An 18,583-nucleotide genomic window follows, 5' to 3' on the forward strand; every position below is an offset into this window, starting at 1 on the left:
TCCAAGACTGCGTCCTGCAGAGTCAGAAACGAGAAAGTTGGCATGGAAGTCTGCACGCTTGTGTGAATGGGTGAGACCTGCCAGAGATGTGACCCAGGAAGGTCAGGGCCACAGTGCCAGGAAGCTCTGACCCAAGGCCTCTCCCGGCGAAGGCCAATGCTCAGCAAGAGAGCGCGTGCGGCCAGCGCCTCGCACCACAAAGCCTCGTGCTCGGCCAGCGCAGCCTGATGTTAAATCAGGAGGGTCCTCAGGAGGTGGGTAGGCGTTAAAAATCACAGTCTTCTGCCCAAAACTCACCGAGAGAGTGAAATCTACACGGAAAGCCCCTGGCTGTCGAGGCAGGGGGCACCGAGGGACCAAGGCGCAAGGGGGCAGCAGCACCTCAGGGTGGAGGCGGCACAGACCAGGGCTGAGCAGGGCGCCTGGGAAACGCTCCATGGACCGCAGCGGGCGCCGTGGGCTGCCAGGTGGTCAGGGAGGAGACGGAGCACGCTGGCCCCGTGGACCCGCAGTCACCAAGTGTCTCAACACGAGAGGACAGGAACTCTCTTTGGAGTCACGCCGGTGCCGTCTCACTCTCTTTTGTTTTCTCAGACTGTTTTTGAAGTTGGTGACAAGAATGACCCAAAGCTGAGACTTGTCCTCACTGCTCCATCACCTCAGGGTCATTTCAGTTCAGGATTCAACTTAGAACTTCACTGGATTTGTTTCCTAGGGCTGACGTCACAAAGTGCCACAAACCAGGAGGCTTTGAACAGCAGAGATGAGCCCTCTCGCAGTCCTAGCGGCAGGAAGTCTGGAGTCTGGGTGTCGGCAGGGCTGTGTTCCCCTCGCGGGGCCTGGGGAGAATCTTCCCAGGCCTTCCTCCCACCCTGGTGTGGGGATCCCTGGCGACCCTCGACTTGCAGGGACATCGCTCCGATCTCTGCCTCCTCGGCCTCCTGCCTCCGCCTTCCCGGGGCGTCCCCTGGTCTTACGAGGACACAGACCTGCCGGCTCAGTCCTGTGGGATCAGGGCCCCCAAATGGCCTCATCTTAACTAGACGATGTCGGCAAAGACCCCATTTCCAAACAGGGTCACGTTCACTGGTGCTGGGCTTAGAACATCAATGTGTCTTTGAGGGAGAACACAACCCACGATTACAAACTTAAAGTTGGAAGTATTTTGAAAAATAAACAGGTAGCTTTGGTCACGCACTCTGAGCCTCTCCCTCCTTTGTTTTCTTCATGACCCTGGGTCTACTTGAACTTACAGGTCTGTTTGTCCTGTGTTTGTTCTTGCACACCCTCTAGTGTAAGTTCATTGAGGGCAGAGACTTCACCCCTGGAAAGCGCTGGCCCAGAGTGAGGACTGACTTACCTACTTACGGAGCCAGGTCACCTGGATAGGTGGAAACTACACACCTGGTTCTGGGCCCAGCTGTTGAGGCTGGGTATGAACTGTGATCTGCAGAGACAAAGAGTATGGGAGTACATGTGTGTTTTGTGCAACAGGAAGACCTAGGTTCAATTCCCACCTTCATCCCACCCTTGGGCCTCTGACCCCCATTCATAGAAGGGGGCCAAGTTCACCCAGCTCATGGTCGGAAGACTCACGGACGGATGAAGCCTGTTAACTGCCAGGCTCCATGCCAAGCACACAATAAGAAACCAATAATATTCATACTCCTACCACTGATACAATTTTCATTTTGCATGTCATTCTTTAGTAATGCTAGTAAAAATGTTCAGAATGTAAAAAAAAAAATTATTTCTTTAGTTGAAACTGAAGGAGTTTGTCTCTTGGTTGGAAATGAAATATTCACTTTGGCTTCCAGGATTTTCTTGTGATCACATTGTGCTTTTAGCCCTTTTAATGGAGCATAATATATACATTGTCATTTCAAACAAAGTCAATGTCAAATGTGACACTCTGGAATTTTTTTCTTAAGAGTATGAGATGTGGGCCAAATTAACTCACAAAGACATCAAATGCTAAAAAAATAAAAAATATCAACAAATGAAGATTAGAGATTTAAAGATACATTTTTCCCAGGTTAATATTAAAACAAGCACTGCAGAAATCCACAGGCTAGACACATCTGAGTGACTACAGTTCTCTCTTAGGGCAATAAGAATGTAGCAGCTAGGAAGGAAATTAGAAGAATTAAGTACTTTCATGGAATAATTATACAAAGACCCCCCCACCAAAGGAATCACTGAATATATTCTTCTTTTCAAAATAGCAACACAGACTAAAATAGTGAATCAGAAAAGCTGAGCAGACACCCATTTTCTAAAATGTACATTTTAGGGCAGCACACACCCAGGCACACCCAATCAGCTTCCCTGTGGTCCCATTTCTGCAGGGGCCAGCTCACAACAGTAAACATCTGGAGGGCATCTAAGAAACAAGTTTTACTGTTTGGGAATTTTTTTTTTTTTTTTACTAAATTTTTTTTTTTAATTCTTTTTTTACAATTTTAAAACAGCTAATTTCTTTCTATTTTTTTTTTTTTTTTTTTTTATAGAGATGGGGTCTTGCTCTTGCTCAGGTGGGAGCAAATAAGGAAGTACGGAATCAAAACACACCACTACAGAAAATCACTTAATCACAAAGGAAGAGGATAAGAGAGGAAGAATGGAACAAAGGGTCAACAAAACAACTAGAAAACAATTACTAAAATAATAGGTAAGTTCTTACCAATCATTAATTACCTCAAATGTAAATGGATTCTATTCTCCAATCAAAAGACAGAGAGTAGCTGAATGAAAAAAGAAACAAGACCCAACTATATGCTGTCTACAGGAAACTCACTTCACCTGTAAGGTCACAAGTAGGCTGAGAGTGAGGGCATAGAAAAAGATATTCTATGCAAATGGAAATCAAAAGAGAGCAGGAGTAGGTGTACTTGTAGAAGATAAAACAGACTTTAAATCAAAAACTGAAAAAGAAAACAAAGAAGGTCATTATATAATGATCAAAGGGTCAATTCAGCAAGAGGATATAACAATTGTAAATATATATGCACCCAATATTGGAGTACCAAATATATAAAGCAAATATTGGTAAATCTGAAGGGAGAGATCGACTGTAATAAAATAGTAGTAGGGGAGTTCAATATGCCACTTTCAACACTGGACAGATAAGCCATACAGAAAATCAATAATGTGTCACTTAAGAAAAGGGGTACATTCTGGAAAAACAAGCATCACATGTACTCACCAGAAAATTGGTTTCCCTGATCATCACCTAAATACACATCTGGGAACGACACCAATCGGATATCAGACTGAGGTGGGGGGTGGGGGAGGGGATGGGGGTATGCCTACACAATGAGTGCATTGCGCACCGTTTGGGGAGTGGTAACACTTGAAGGTGCTGACTCGGGAAGGGGGGGTGGGGAAGGGAGGGATATATACCTACACGATGGGTGCAACGCGCACGACCTGGGGAACAGACACGCCTGGAGCTCTGACTTGGGGGGAAAGGCGGTACAGGAGCAACGTATGTAACCTGCAATTCTGTATCCCCCATAACAAGATGAAATAAAAAAAAAAAAAAAGAAAAAGAAAAGGGGTACATTCTAAGAATGCACCACTAGGAGAGTTCACCATTGCGAGAGCATCACAGAGCGCAGATGGGCTAGCCTACCACACACGTGGGCTGTAGGCATAGACTATTGATCCCAGGCTACAAACCTGTACACAGGTTACTGTGATGAATACTGCAGGCAATTGTAACAAAATGGTCTTTGTCTATCTAAACATATCTAACCACAGAAAAGTTGCAGTAAAAATACTATTATAATTTTATGAACATTGTCCTATATACAGTCCGTCATTGACCAAAATGTCCTTATGTGGTGCATGACTATATTTAAAGAACCCAAACAACTCAATAGCAAGAAAACAAACACCAAGAAAAACAAATAACTCATTCTAAAAATGGACAAAGGTCCTGAATAGACATTCTCAAAAGAAGACATACAAGTGGCCAATAGGTTTATGGCAAAAATGCTCATCACTAATCATCAGGAAAATGCACATTAAACTACAGTGAGCGATCACTTCACACCTGTTAAACTGGCTACATCAGCAAGAGGAAAGACACAAGCGTTGGCGGGGATGTTGGGGGAAGAGAACCCCACACACGCTGGGGGGATGTGAGTCAGTACCGCCATTAAGGAAAACAGCATGGGGGGGCATCCAGAAATACAAAACAGCACTAGCATGTGATCCTGCAATCCCACTCCGGAGCACGCGTCCAAAGGAAGTGGAGCCAGTATGTGGGGAGATGTCTGCACCCCCACGCCCATCACAGAATCATTCACAGCAGCCAAGATGCAAGATCTACCCAGGTGTCCGCCAGCAGGTGAACGGATAAAGAAAATGTGGCGTAAACACACAAGGGAATACTCACCAGTCGTAAAAAAAGAGGAAAATCCTTTCATTTTTGACAACATGGATGAATCTGGGGGAGGTACGTTGGGTGAAACAAGCCGGGCACAGAAAGACAAACACCGCACGCTCGCACTGACACGCGGTCTGCAAAGGTTGCTCTCACGGTGCAGAGAGCAGACGGAGTCTCGGGGCGCACGTGGCTGGGCGGGAGTGTGGCCAGACGGTCGAAGGATGCAGGGTCTCAGTGAGACGGGAGGAGCAAGGCCAGCGGGTCTGTTATGCAGCACGGCGACCACCATCAATGACAATATATTGAATTCTTGGGAAATGCTAACAGAGCAGATGTAAAGTGCTCTCACCGCAAAACTCCTAACCCTGCGGGGTAAGGCCTGCGCTAAGCAGCTGGATTTAGTCATTCCGCAATAGAAATGTCCTTCAAAATGTCCCGTCGTGCATGATAAATGCATACGATTTTGTCAACTTACAAATAAATAAATAAAACAAAACACCAAACACACCATTGACAGAAGTTGATTTGTGTTTCAGATCATTTGTCTGAAGGGCAAAAAGGTGACTTTGTTTACTCCTGTGTCTGTTTTTCAAGAACAGTGTTTCTGATGGAGCCCTGAGCCCGCCCTTGCCTTCACGGTGAATCTGCATCACTGGGCTCCTCTCTGGGCTCCCTCTGCGTCACCCGGGCTTCCGGCTTTGCCAACAGGGGCACCCTGGAGTGGTGGCGCTGCCACGGTAGGTCAAGTGCTGGGACTGACCCAGCCCACAACCAGCACAAGGCAGACCCACAGCGTGAGTCCCGCCTTCGGCTTCCTGGGGCGTCACCTGGGGCTTTGTGCATGTTACTTGGGGTTCTCGAGGACGGGGACAAAAAGCCCCAAGCAGTGCTCCCAGCTCACGTTTCTCCCTGAAGGTGTATGTGAGACAAATGACCGAGGACACCAGTGTCCCGCTGGTCAATTCTGTCCGTGTGTCTCTGAACGGAGAGCATATAAGAGACTGTCAAAGCCCAGTGCCAGGAGTAAATACGATCACAGCCTCTGCTAAATGCAGATAAAGTCTTGCATCTACAAATGACCTACAAACGGCCTGCTTGGGCGCAGCAGGTGTACTGGGGTCCTTGTCTTGGGAAATGCCCTCTAACACCACGGGCCTCATGCGCCGGCGCCAGCGGGTCCGGCTGCCCAGGTGTCTGCGGTGTGCGGGTCCCCAGGGAGCGCTTGGCTGGTGCCTCTACCACACGCCCAGGTCCCTCTGCCTGGCACAGGGCCTTGAACTTTCTAACGTTGCTTATATCTGCTCAAAACTCTCCTTAGCAAGTTGAAACGATGATCCATTTTACATGTGATTTTGAGCAACAAGGAAAACTGTTGAGCAACTTCCCGAGGGCTACCAGTGAGAGGGAGGCCGATTAGCAGCAGTCCACGGCCACCCTCCCAGCGCCAGGCGGGACGGTCCTCGGGTCAGCTCCAGCCTCCGGCGTTCACGGGGAGCCGGGGCCCCTGCTGGCACCGCCGTGCACTGCGACTGTGCCCAGCGTGTGCCGTCCCAGACCCCACAGTCCAGCTGGTGAGCTGGGAGGGAACCCGAGTCCCTGAGAGAGGGAGGGGTGGCCTGTCCACTGGGGCGGCAGCGCTGGAGGTCAAAAACGGTCACTGAAAACCACCGTTTACCAGGCGGGTCCCAGCCCGGAGAGTAACGCAGAACCTCGACCCTCGGGGAGGGGAGAGCAAGAAGTTGCAGGCAGACTTAGACAGACAAACCGAACACCTCAACACACTCCCTGAGGGAGACGGCGCACAAAAGCTTTCAGAGCAACCAGCAGGGAGGAGGAGGAGGAGGGGAGGAGGAGGGGAGGAGGAGGTGTTTCCACCTGGGGGTGAAGTCCAGAGCGAGGCTGTGGTTCTGTCTTGCCCCCCACCCCACACACCTGTTTACCTGCTGACCATGTGGCCCTGCCGCTGTGGGAGCAGAGCCGGGAGGCCGTTCCTGGTTGCCAAACCCCAACCTGCAGCCGGGCCGGCCCTGGAGCCCAGTGCCGGGACCTGGGACACAGAACCCTGGGGGGCGTCTGGGGTGACGCAGCAGCCGCGCTGACTCGTTCTTGGGTAAGTCACTGAGCCGCGGTTTCCGCATATTGAAATAGGGGCCTGGAAGAGAGGCGCCAATTGTCCCTTTTAATTCTTCAAAATTTTCCGCAAGAACCAAGATCTCCTGGAGAGTTAGTGTGTCATTCAGCCCTGCGCTGCCGCAGCATGGTGCCAGCAGCCGCCCGGCGCCGAGCCGGGGGTGGAGCGCAGGGCACGGGAGACTCGGCCCCCGGGGGTCTCCAGCGGGTCCTGGAGCTGCCAGGGAGAGACTCGAAATTAAATTGTTCCTTCCTCTGATCATACAAAGTGTAAATTGAAATTCCAACGCTTCTCCATTCTCCCCTCAGCATTGAATCATCCGGCGCTTTCCAAGAGCGTCATTAGAGCGACCGTTTCCGTTAGCGATGCTTCCCCAGCGCCCCGAGACGTGGCGGCCGCCAGCCCACTCGCCCCGACGAGCAGCCCAGCACAAGAAAAACCAAGCAAGTTATGAGACCAAATAGTAACAGAAATTGGAGTTTGAAAAATATACATGTCCCCCTTCATGGGGCCCCAACGCTGAACTTGAACCTGGGACTCTACAACCAGACAGCCCCTCCTAGCCGTGGCGAGTCCTCAGAAGGACAGCGGGTTCCAGACGGCATCACCTGTCATCGGCTAAAGCGCAGGTGCTGGATGCTGGAGTGCTGCGGAAATAAGCCGCGTGCTGGGGACCAGGTTTTGCGAAGCCTGAGACACGTCCGCAGGAGGTTCACACGTCCTAGTTTGGTCACGTCCGGCGGAAGTGAGCCAGCGCCGAGCCGCTCTCCCGCTCACTCGGTCACGAGCACTGCAAGGCGAGCCCTGCCTGTCATCACACCGCGGGCAGAGACAGGTGGAAACTCTGGTCTGCTGACGGGTTTCCGGTGTTACTGCCTGACTATGTGTCAGTCTTTGGGCTTTTTCCCAGCGGGGTGTCTCCCTTCCTGGCAGGTGCTCAGGAACGTTTTGCCTTTCTCTGGAGCCAAGGCCCAGCCAGCCTGAGCCGTCCTTCCCCAGACGGATGTCGTCACGCAGACCGGGAAGGACTGTGGCCCTTGCGTGGCTCACGGCAAGGAGTTCTAAAATGCTGTCATGCCCCCAAATAACGACCGTGGTACAGCTGGTGCCCCGGAAACTAGAACTCCCTCTCCAGGTGATTAAACTGAACCCTTCAAACTCTTCCCACATGTAAGCCCTCAACAGCATGTGACAAAGTTGACATGGTTAGATCTCATGATACGCTGTCGAGTGAGAAGAGCCAGTGCACAACAGCGTGAATTGTGTGTGCACGTGTGTGCACGTGTGTGCATGTTTGAACAGAGGGGAAGCCAGAAGAGAGCTCACCAACATTTTGACAGTCGCCGTCTTGGGTGACGAGCCTGAGTGTGGGGAGGCTGGAGCTTTGCTCTGTGGTTATAAAGAACGTGGGGTTTGGGGTCAGAACACTCGGAGTTCAACTCCTGGTTCCGATGCTGCTGAATTTGCTTCTCCACAGGTTTATGCTCCGAGCCTTGATTTTCCCAACTGTGAAACGGGAATATAGATTCACGTTAGGGTTGAACGAGATGGTGCCTAGCAGATGCTAAACGCTCAGTGAATGTTTGGGTCTGAAGCTTTTCTGGATTTTTAAATAGATAGATGCATGTATCTAGAAAAAGTGCTTTTTCTCTATCGACACCATTCAAGGCCGGGTCCCCTTGTCCCACTCTCCTGAAGGCCACGCGACCCAACGTGGACTTCCTGGCACTGGGCAGAGCAGAATGCCACGGGTCCCAGGGACGCCTTTCCCGCCTGGGTTTCCGCTGTGCTCTCTCTCCTGCCCCCGGTGTCCATGGCGACGCTGCTCAGAGCCGCTGTGGGACAGCCAGGTGGACGGTGGGCTTTAAAGGTCCCTTCAGCTCTGCAGAGGCACCGAGAGGAAGCTCACCTCACAGGACACTCGCTGAGCTGATCTGGGTGTGGGTTACACCAGCCGTCCCCTCCCTTTTTGGCACCAGGGACTGGTTTCACGGAAGACAATTTTTCCACAGACTGGGCGGGGTGGGGGATGGTTTCGGGACGATTCAAGCGCTTTGCACTTATTGTGCAGTCAAACCTCTCTGCTAATGACAATCTGTATTTGCAGCTGCTCCCCAGTGCTGGCGTCACCTCCTCAGCTCCACCCCAGATCACCAGGCATTAGATTCTCATAAGGAGCCGCAACCTGGATCCTCACATGCACAGTTTACGGTGGGGTTCGTGCTCCTATGAGAGTCTAACGCCACCGCGGACCTGACAGGGGGCGGGGCTTATGTGGTGACGTGAGTGATGGGGAGCGGCTGTACGTACAGATGAAGCTTCCCTTGCTCACCCACCGCTCACCTCCTGCTGTGCAGCCCGGTTCCTAACAGGCCACGGACTGGTACTGGCCCACGGCCCAGGGGTTGGGGACCGAAGGGTCACACCATCAATAATAAAGAAGCCAAAATACCGAGTGGCAGCTTGTTTTTAAAGCCTGGTAGTCGAGGGGGCTCCTGGCCACCCCCCGCCTTTCCTGGCAGGACGTGTGTCTCGCGCGGCCCCGCGTGAGGCTGCCGGGAACGAGAGAAGCCTGAGTCGGGGCCCAGCCATGGCAGCTGGGCGGGGCCTTTGCAAGGGCAACGTGGACGTGTCCCTGCGTGGCTGTGAGGAGCCTCCAGCCACCTCTCTTGGGAAACCCCGGCAAAGCTTTTATTGGATTCACCCCCTCTTTTAGAAAATTGCCTGAATCATAAAAATCAGAAAAAATGACACATTTAAACCTTCCACTTGTTTTGGGAAGCCTGGAGACATGTGTAGGCCGTTCTTAAGCAGCTGCACCAGGGAAATAAGAATCAGACCTCCCAAACGGCCAGTTCACCCCAAGGGCAAGCCTCAGGCCACTGTTGCGTGTTACATATGCACACACACATACATGTTTGTATCATGCACATATGTGAAACATAGAGCAGACATGAATTATGTACAGACGTGCTTATATTAAAATAGCATCTTTGTATATTGTTTTAAATATATAATATAATCTATGTTACATAATATACAAACTATAAATTTTACACTCATGCTGGGATACTGAAGGCCTTTGACCTGCCCTAGCCCACGCTCGGGCCGGTCTCGCCGGGGGATCTCACAGCTGCTCTTGCTCTCTGCGAAGACAGGCGCCTCCCAGGGACGGCATCGCCAGGGGACCGACGTGGGAGGCAGCTTCGCTCCTCCCAGCTCAGGACGCTGTAAGAAAAGGAGGCCAAACCTGGGGCAGGAATGTCAGGCGGTAACCAGGGCGGGGGGCAGTTCTCCGGGACACCGAGCTCCGCCCCCCACGTGCTCGTCCCGCGGGAGCTGCGGCCACAGCCAGGAGGAAACTCGCAGCCTCCCCCTCGCTGCGTGGCCGGGCAGACCCGCGTGTGCTCTGGTCGGGCGGCAGCGTTGGTCTGCTCTATTCACACGTCACGCTATCTATATTCTGCTCACAGCCTTAAATAACAGGGAAAATTACCCCCACTTACAGTTCCTGGAAACCACAAAAACTTACTTTCAGCATTTTTTATTTGCAACTTGGCCTTCAGACTCCCGGGAGCCACCCCTGGCCGTGTGGCCGTGTCCCGTGGGCCTGGGAGGCTGCTCTGTCCTCTCCCGCACGCCAGCCTGCGCGTCCTTTCCCAGCGTGGGCTGTGGGCCGTCCCGTCCCCGCTGCTCTGGAGCCGACCACGTGCCAAAGCACACACAGATGTGAGCGCCTGATAACAGCCGGCGTTTCCTGCCAGACGGGGACAACTGAAGTCAGGTGTGCAGGCGACCACAGCCCGGCTGGGGCAGACTTTGCATCCCCACCTTGCAGGTGGCCGTTCCTGAGCGGTGACAAATTCCCGTCAGAGCACCCGCGCCCAGGCTAATGACTTGGAAACACGGCATTCGCTGTATGAATTCTCGGCCAGCACGCACAGCGTGTTTCCTGAAACTTCATCCTAACTCTGCACGTCACCTGGAGCTGCCGTCCAGCGCGGCACTGTGAGGCCTCCCTCGTCTCTGGTTTGGTCACGCAGAGGCTCCGTGAGCGCCGGGCCGAAGTGGATCACTGGTCCCGTGTGTTTGAAGGTGGCTCACACCTGGGCCACGTCCTCTTTCCTGCAAGTGCTCGAGGGATTCCTCTCCCCGGGCGTGGCCAGGGCATGTGCCACGGCCCAGGGGAGGCACTGAAGGCCTCACTGAAGGCACCAGAGCAGGCGGAAGAGAACGACACTCGGCAAGAAGGAGCCACACGCAGAAGTCCCTCCTCCCCTGCGTCACAGAGTGGAGGATCCAAGGGCTCCCTGGGAAGCGCCAGAGCTCGGCCCCGAATCCACTCCTAACTCGACAGGAAACTGGCAAGTCCCACTCTCGGGCAGGGGAGACAACAGGCCCAGGGCAGAACTGTCACGACCCACCTGTTGGTTTTTATGTTTGGCATCGTTGAATTTTCCATTCCTTCCATAAGTTCTGACCAAAGACACCACATGGAGTGACGCTGAGGGCCTGTCACCCAGCTCTTCAACTGGGGGCCCTGCCCGGCTGTGCAGCCGGGACGTGGAGGTCGTGGTGGGGAGAGGGGGCAGGACCCCCTGCCCTGCCCGGGCTCCATCCTGCTCCTGTTTTCCACCGTCTGTGACATGGGGAGCCCCACAGAACCCCAGAGATAAGGGGTCAGCACAGCGACGCCAGCAAGGGGCCGCCGCAGGGACGTCCCACCAAGCACTGGCACATGGGTCTCTGCGGGCAGCTCGTCTGGGGGCAGCATCTCACAGGAAGGCAAAGACGCCAGAGCGCCAGGCTGCTTGTGGGGGCGCGCCGTGCGTGGGCTCGCTGCCGCCAGACCAGCCTGTCGGGAGTGGGGGGGTGTGTGATGGTGTGTGTGTGTGATGGTGTGCGTGTGTGATGGTGTGTGTGTGTGTATGCATGCGTGTGAGCGTGTGTGTGGGGTCACAGGTCAGGAGTCAGTTCCCAGGGACCCCAGCCGAGGGGGCTGCCTGCCCTGCAGGGCTGTGACCTGGGTCTCCAGACGCTGTGACATCCACTCCGGCTCCACGTCCCAGGAGCCCCAACACAGCCCGTCTGCTCTCCTCTCGGGCAAAGGGACGAGGGCGTGTGGGTCTTTCTGTGGAGCTGTGCACATGTCCCCAGGGGACTCCTGCGAGCCCACCGTGGGCAACGAACAAGCTCCGGCCGTCTCTGCGGCAGCGACCGTACGGGCACGTTCCGCCCTTTCTCCGAGAGAAGGGTTACAGAAGAATCCAAGGGGACGGCGGCGTCTGCGATGGCGGCACTTTGTCTGCTCTGCTCTCTGTTCCCACTTTTCCAAGGACAAAGCTGCAGTAACTGGTGCAGCACTGCACGTAAATTAGTGACCGTGTGGCGGTGACATGGACAGGTGGCGTCTGACTCATTAGCGCTGACAGCTGTCAGACAATGGCCTGGGGTGCGCCTCGCTTGCGGGGGGCATGCGGACTAGAGGGGAACATGGGAGCGCCCAGCACAGCGCCTGGGCGTGCTGCCCGCAGGGTCAGGCCGGCCCTCGCCACGCTGGCAGAGGCTCCCAGAGGAGGCGTCTTTCCTTGGTGGGGTCCCGCTGGCAGTCAGAACCGCGGCCCCCCAGGCCCTGTGCCGGGCAGCGCGCAGAGAGCCACCGAGAGCTGGCCCGGTTCTCTGAAAACCGAGGTGCGGTAGTAAAGCTGCGGTTCTCTAATGGCAGAGAGCGTGACAACAAACGCCGACCCTGCTCCCTGCTCCCGCAGCCCTGCTCCCGCGGCCCTGGGCTGGGAGGTCTGCGGAAGGCTCCGGACTCTGGTCTCCAGCCAGGCCTCCAGGGACTCTCCGGCCTCAGGCTGAGCAGCTGCAGTGTGAGAAGTGACTCGCCACGTTCCGGCACTCGGCTGTGCCAGCAGCGCTGTCCGCAGCGGTCCGTCCCCTGGGAGCCGGGCTCCCTTCCAAGGATTACGACCCGGCTCAAACACGTTTGGAAAGTTGTCTGGAACTTTCTCCAGAATTTGCTGTATTTTGGGTATGTGGCCCGAGCGGTCTGTCTCAGACACAGAAGTGGCTCTCGTCTTAGTCCCGGCCACCATCCTCCTGGGTGGCAACTGTCTAACCCTGAAACTGGGTTTTCCTTCCACAGCCAGGCCAGAGCGGTTTGGGATTTTTAAAAATTTTTATTATTATTTTTTATTTTTTTAGAGAAAGGGTCTTGCTCTTTTGCCCAGGCTGGAGAACAGTGGCGTCATCACAGCTCGCTGTAACTTCAAACTCCCGGGCTCCAGGGATCCTCCTCTCAGCCTCGCAAGTGGCTGGGACTCCAGTGTGCACCACCACGCAAGACGGGGTCTTGCTATGTCAGTGCCCAGGCTGGTCTCAAACTCCTGGCCTCAAGTGATCCTCCGACCGTGGCTTCCCACAGGTCTGAGATTACAGGCATGAGCCACCCTGCGGGGCCTGTAAGAACCTATTTTTGGATAATCAGAAATAATAGATCACGAAGATATTGCCAAGGGAAATTAAAACTAATTTAATTAGGTTACACTGAAAACACCACTGACTATAATTAGGTCTTGGTATTTTATTTTCACCCTAACTTTGCAACGTCTGTCGTCTCAAGTTCTGTGTCACCCAGCTCGTATTTCAGAATACGAAGCCTTTGCAATTTGTCCTTTTCAGTTGAGCAAAAGCTGTTCATTTTAGCTATTCGTTGGTGTACATGCTAGATTTTCACATTTATCTTCATTAAATAAAATTATACGCATTTCTTATTTGGGTTTAGCGAAGTTTTAGAGAGATTGCTCCATGCACAGAAGACAGAGCCCTTGACTCACCCATGGCGGTGGGACTGAACGAGGGCCGTGAAGCTGCAGGGTGTGGGGACGGCGGGGTGGGTGTGGGGACGGCGGGGTGGGTGTGGGGACGGCGGGGTGGGTGTGGGGACGGCGGGGTGGGTGTGGGGACGGTGGGGTGGGTGTGGGGACGGCGGGGCAGGGCGGGGCGGGGTGGGTGACAGGCGGAGGGTGGTGTACACGTCCCGTCTTCCTGGTGGTGGGAGTGGGGGAGGGGACACTCCTGGCCATCGGGAGATGTCTGCCCTCGCCGCGAGGACGGAGCGTGTGGCAGCGCACGCGTGGTCCCCAGGAAGCAGGCAGCACGCGCTGGTTGGACGGATCCGCTTTGACTTCCACCCACTCGTCCACATTATCTGCTGTTTTTCGCCTGCGTAAATATTTGCCTTTGATGTTTCCTCGGCAGCAGCGACTGCGGCACTGTGACCTGTGCCCTGGCCTCTCCCAGCTTTGCCGCGGCTGGAAACAGGCGCAGGAAGCAGCTGGGAAGAGCTGGGGGGGTCGGGGGGGCGGAGGCCGTCCCGAGCCAGGGGAGGATCCTCAGCGCAGCCTGCGTGCGGGGACCGCCTGCCCACGGGCAGGTCCTGCTATCAGAGGACGTGTGGGGACCTTCTCGTCACAGAAACCTCACGGAGCGGAGGTGCCGCCCATTTCAGCTGTGTGATGCACTCAATTTTCGACTACTCCGTGGCAGCGCCTAGACAGATGTTTATCACGTTAAAACAGGGTTCTGGGTAACGTGGCCCTAGGCAAAGGCCACTGCCTCGTCCCCAGAGCCCGGGCGGTGGCCCCAGGAAAGCTCCTGGGTGAGTCGGCCCCGTCCCAGGGAGGCCGGCAGGGTTGGAGCCAAAGGCTTCGTCTGGCTTTCCCGGGCGGGTTCCCTTCCCCTGGTGCGGCTTGACCCCGCCCGGGATCCGAGCACCCAGCAGAGCCTCTCTGTCCCTGCAGTTCACCCTGTGCCCACGGGGCGCGTGCTGGCTCAGGCCGCCGAGCCCCTTCCCCGAGGCACCAGCTGCTGCCCAGCTACTGCCAGGCCGGCGTGCTCACTAAGGCGGAAACACAAAGCCTGGCCCCGATCAGCCTCACGGAAGCATCAGCTTGGCCCAGAGTGGCTGCAAATGAATCCATGGGGCAGCCGTGGGCAGTGGGGCCCTCGGGAGCACGGGGATTTGTCAGCCTTCGGCTGCTGTGCCCCGTAATCAAACCGTCCCCAAGTCGCGTGGTCTGAGCGCAGGCGCACACAGCCTCAGGAACAGAGTGGTGCTCGATGAGACAGTGCTGTAGTTCCGTTCCTGCCCTGTGGCCCTGGGGGCCTGTGTCAGCTCAGCCGTGATCTTGTTACCCGTAAGCAGAGATTCTGCGTGTAAGACTCGCAGCCCCCACTCTGCAGGAGTGAAAGGACGGCTGGGCTGGCTGTGGCGGGTCTGGGGGGGTCTCGGCTGACTAATGCGGCAGGAAAATGACATGGACCTGTCACATCCTCCTCTAGCTGGAACTTGATATTTTAAAATTGCATTTAGATGTCATTTGTCACATTGGTGGGATGTGGCTCAATACACTGAAATAATTTCCTAAGTATTTAAGCTGTGTAAACGCTGTAGAACGCAGCCCTCGGCAAGGCCAGGCAGCAAAGCTTGCCCCGCAGCGAGGGGCGAAGGTTCCCGCCTGCTCTGGGCCCACTGAGGCCGGCATCCTCGTCTCCTAGAGTAGTTTGTAAGCTTCTCTTTACCAAAACCCTAGCAAATGTGACTTTTCCTGTGGCATTCAGCAGAATTGTCCTTAAAGCAAAGATTACAGAGAAATTCTAATCCAAGTCAGAAAATCTGATTAGGAGTTTGATAAGCCCAGTCATGTTACCCGTGTATGGGCACCAGTTTCTATTAATATCACCTAGATGTGCACACATGCACACGCATGCACACACACAACACACACAACACACACATGCACAACACGGAGTACAGCTACCCCGTCACGGTCTCTTCCTGTGCGTCTCCCAGCCTCACGGCAGCTGGAAAGGGACCGTGAACCAACAGCCTGGCCTGGCTGGCGCCCAAGCCCTGTGCTCCCTTCCTCGGGCAGCTCCAGGAGAAAACACACAAACTCCTCCCAGCATCCCGACCCCGTGGAGATTCCCCCTGCAGAGCCCCGAGCAGGCGTGGAGCCGGAGGGCCCAGCAGGGATGGGGAGACGCCTGCGCCAGCTCCTCAGACCCCATGAGCCAGTCCGTGAGGGCTCCTCCCGGTACCAGGCGTGAGTGGGATGTCCCTTTGCACGCGAGATCACACATGTTCCCACAATAGGGAATGAGGCAGGTATTTTTATTTCCATTGCACAGAGGAAAACACTGATGCTCCTACGGGTGGCGGGTTTGGACACCAGGACCCAGCCTGGGCCCCTGCGACCCGGGACCGGAGCTGGCGGGGTATCCCTGACCCCCACAACGCCCCCCCCCCCGCCACCCCACCCCCCACCCCCGCCTCCCGCTCCCCAGCAGCCTCCAGAGGACAAGCCCTGGGTCTGCTGCGCTCTCCCAGTGGGGATTATTTTTAAACCGCTATTCATGCTCAGTGCCCCGCAGTGCAGCCGGGCAGCTGCACCACTTTCCTCTCACTCCAATTAAAGCCCCATTCCATGCTCCTTAGCATATGAATCACGGAGCCCGGAATATTCACTGCTTGTTCCAGCCCTTCCCTCTCCTCCCGCTCAGGCCAGCCTGCCCCCCCGCCCCCCACAGCCCAGGTCCAGGACCTGCCCCTGCCGGCGCCCTGTGTCCGGCCTGCGCAGGCTCCACCCTCCCGTGGGCACAGCAGGTCCCTCCAGAGAGGGTTTCACACCCTGCCTGACCTGCAGTTGGTCGGATGCTGCATCCGGGATCCGCACCAGCCGGAAGGGAAATAAAGAGGAACAGAAAACCCTCCTCCCACCGCACCCGCATTCCCAGCTAAAGAGGTTAAGGGTTCTGGCCACGAGGCTGGAGGAACTTTCCTGTTGACTGCGACTCCCCTAGAGGCCCCATTTCCTGCTAAAATCCGGGCTCGCCTTCTTCATGTCATTACCTGGGGAGATTGCGAAAAACTCACCTTTCAGTGCTGTGTGGACACAGGTGCTGTGGGTCATTTTGAATACATGACTGAACATGTTTGGAAGGAGGCGGGAGGTGGCTCCAGGCTAGTAAATGCTGTCACTGCCCCTGGCGGGAGGCCTGGACCTCTCTGATGGTCAGTCCAGGTACACGGTGTAAGTGAGGGTCGCTGAGCAAGCTGCAAGACTGTTTTGCTATAAATCAACTCTTTCCCACAGTCTCTCCTCATCTCTCTCTTAAGAAGCACAAGGGAGAGACTGTTGAAAAGGACGGAGGGTTCTGGGGTCTGAGGCCGACAGACCACTGTGGACCTGGACGCCCCCCGGCCACACTGCCCGCGCCGTGGCTCTGCGGGACGGCCGATCTCTCTATGCGGCTGTTCGGTGTTTCGGGTCCAGAGGACGCAGACCACGCTTCCTGCTTCTTCCTGCCTTGCCAGCACCTGGCTGCACCTGTGCTTGTGAGGGGCTCGAGGCTTCCCGTGTCGATGTCCTGGCTTCTCCAGTCGCCAACATCTTCCAGAAGGGCAGGCTTCTCGGGCGCTGCCAGGGCAGTGGGTGATGCCACCCTGCCGGGGCTCACAGGCCACGTTTTCTTACGTCCTCCTCAGTGGGCATCAGCAGGGAGTGACCACGGCTCAGAGCGTGAGCAGGGCCCCCCTCCTGTGGGTCTACTCAGTGGACACCCCCACGCCACCCCTTCCCATGGGTCGGCGGCTCCGGGGACAGGAAAGAGGGAGGAGCGGCCCCAGGAGCCAGGGCCCTTCCCAGCCTTGTGGCAATGGTACCTGCCACCTCCTCCCTGCCCTGGGCACCCCAGGGGCCCGTGGCACAGGGCCACGGAACAGGACACAGAAAAGAGAAGCTCCCTTCTCCCTCCCTTCCTTCCCTCCTTCCCTCCTTCTTTCCTTCCCTCTTTTCTCTTTTTTTTTGTTTCTTTTTCATGCTTTTATTTTGTGGGGGAAGGAGTCGGAGTATGATAGACACATTTGGCAGAGGATTCTTTTTGTTTTGGCCAGGAACTACTTCTGAGCACACTGCAGGGCATTTCTATTCATTCAGAGCCCTCAGAAGCGCAGAGCTGATTTCGTTCCTCGTAGTGTTTGTGTACGAGTCATTTTTACTGCGACAGGAAAACGCTAATGAGATGATTTAAATAGCTTCCTTACAGCCTGCACGGTCCTTACTTGATACTTGTGTCCTACAAAATATTTGTTTAATAAACGGACCCCGGGAGAACGCCCACGTGGCTGTATCACCCGCATCAGAGGCCGTGCACATTTGCGCAGCTGCGTCTCGGGGGCTGTCACTGGGCAGCCGTCCTGCAGTCCCCGGCTGCGCCCCTCCTTCCAATGGCACCATCTGCTCAAGTGCGAGCGCGTCTGCTCCGAGCTGCAGCCCCCAGAGTGCTGGTCTCACCCTGCGGTGGGGACACCCCATCTTCTGTCCCCTGTTCTTTCGGTGGTGGAAGGAGCCGTGTCCATCTGGTGCTTTTCTCCCGTCCTCACCGGTTAGAACCCGGAGAGGGGGGCGTGTGGGCAACGTCTCCCGCTGCAACCACGGAGCCACCCCCTCCTGCTGAAAGAGCCACGATTCTGTTCAGATTTCCATCTGCATCTTGACCTCCTGGGGCTCCCTTCCCCAGCGGCAGGGGGTGGGCTGCCAGCCCGAGCCAGGTGGTCTCAGCCCAGATGTGCGGCAGAAGCACCTGGGGCCACGGTGGAGGCTCAGTGCCCGGCCACGGCCTCCTCTGGGAATGGGCTGGGTCCCGGGTGAGACCGACTGGAACCACCCGCCAGGCTGGGGCCGAGGCCCGGTCTCCGGGCGGCTGGTGTGAACCAGACACCACCCAGGGGCTGCGCCCGTGTCTGACCCAGGAACCAGCAGCAGTGGGGGAACAGAAGGGGCCGGTGCCTGGTGACATCACTGAGCCCCTGATTCATCCCACGCAGTCCGCCCTGCCCTGTACTTCCCGTTTCCTGGTACGTGAGCTAAGACATTTCCTCTTTCTTTCAAAGCCGGCTTGAGTCAGAGTTTCTGTTTCTCGTGGCCGAAAGCACCACCTATTTCCTTTCACGGCTACAATCCATCTGCCCGCAGGTCTAGAACCACGAAGTC

The sequence above is a fragment of the Eulemur rufifrons genome, chromosome 15, assembly GCF_041146395.1.
Source record: "Eulemur rufifrons isolate Redbay chromosome 15, OSU_ERuf_1, whole genome shotgun sequence".
Classification (NCBI taxonomy): Eukaryota; Metazoa; Chordata; class Mammalia; order Primates; family Lemuridae; genus Eulemur; species Eulemur rufifrons.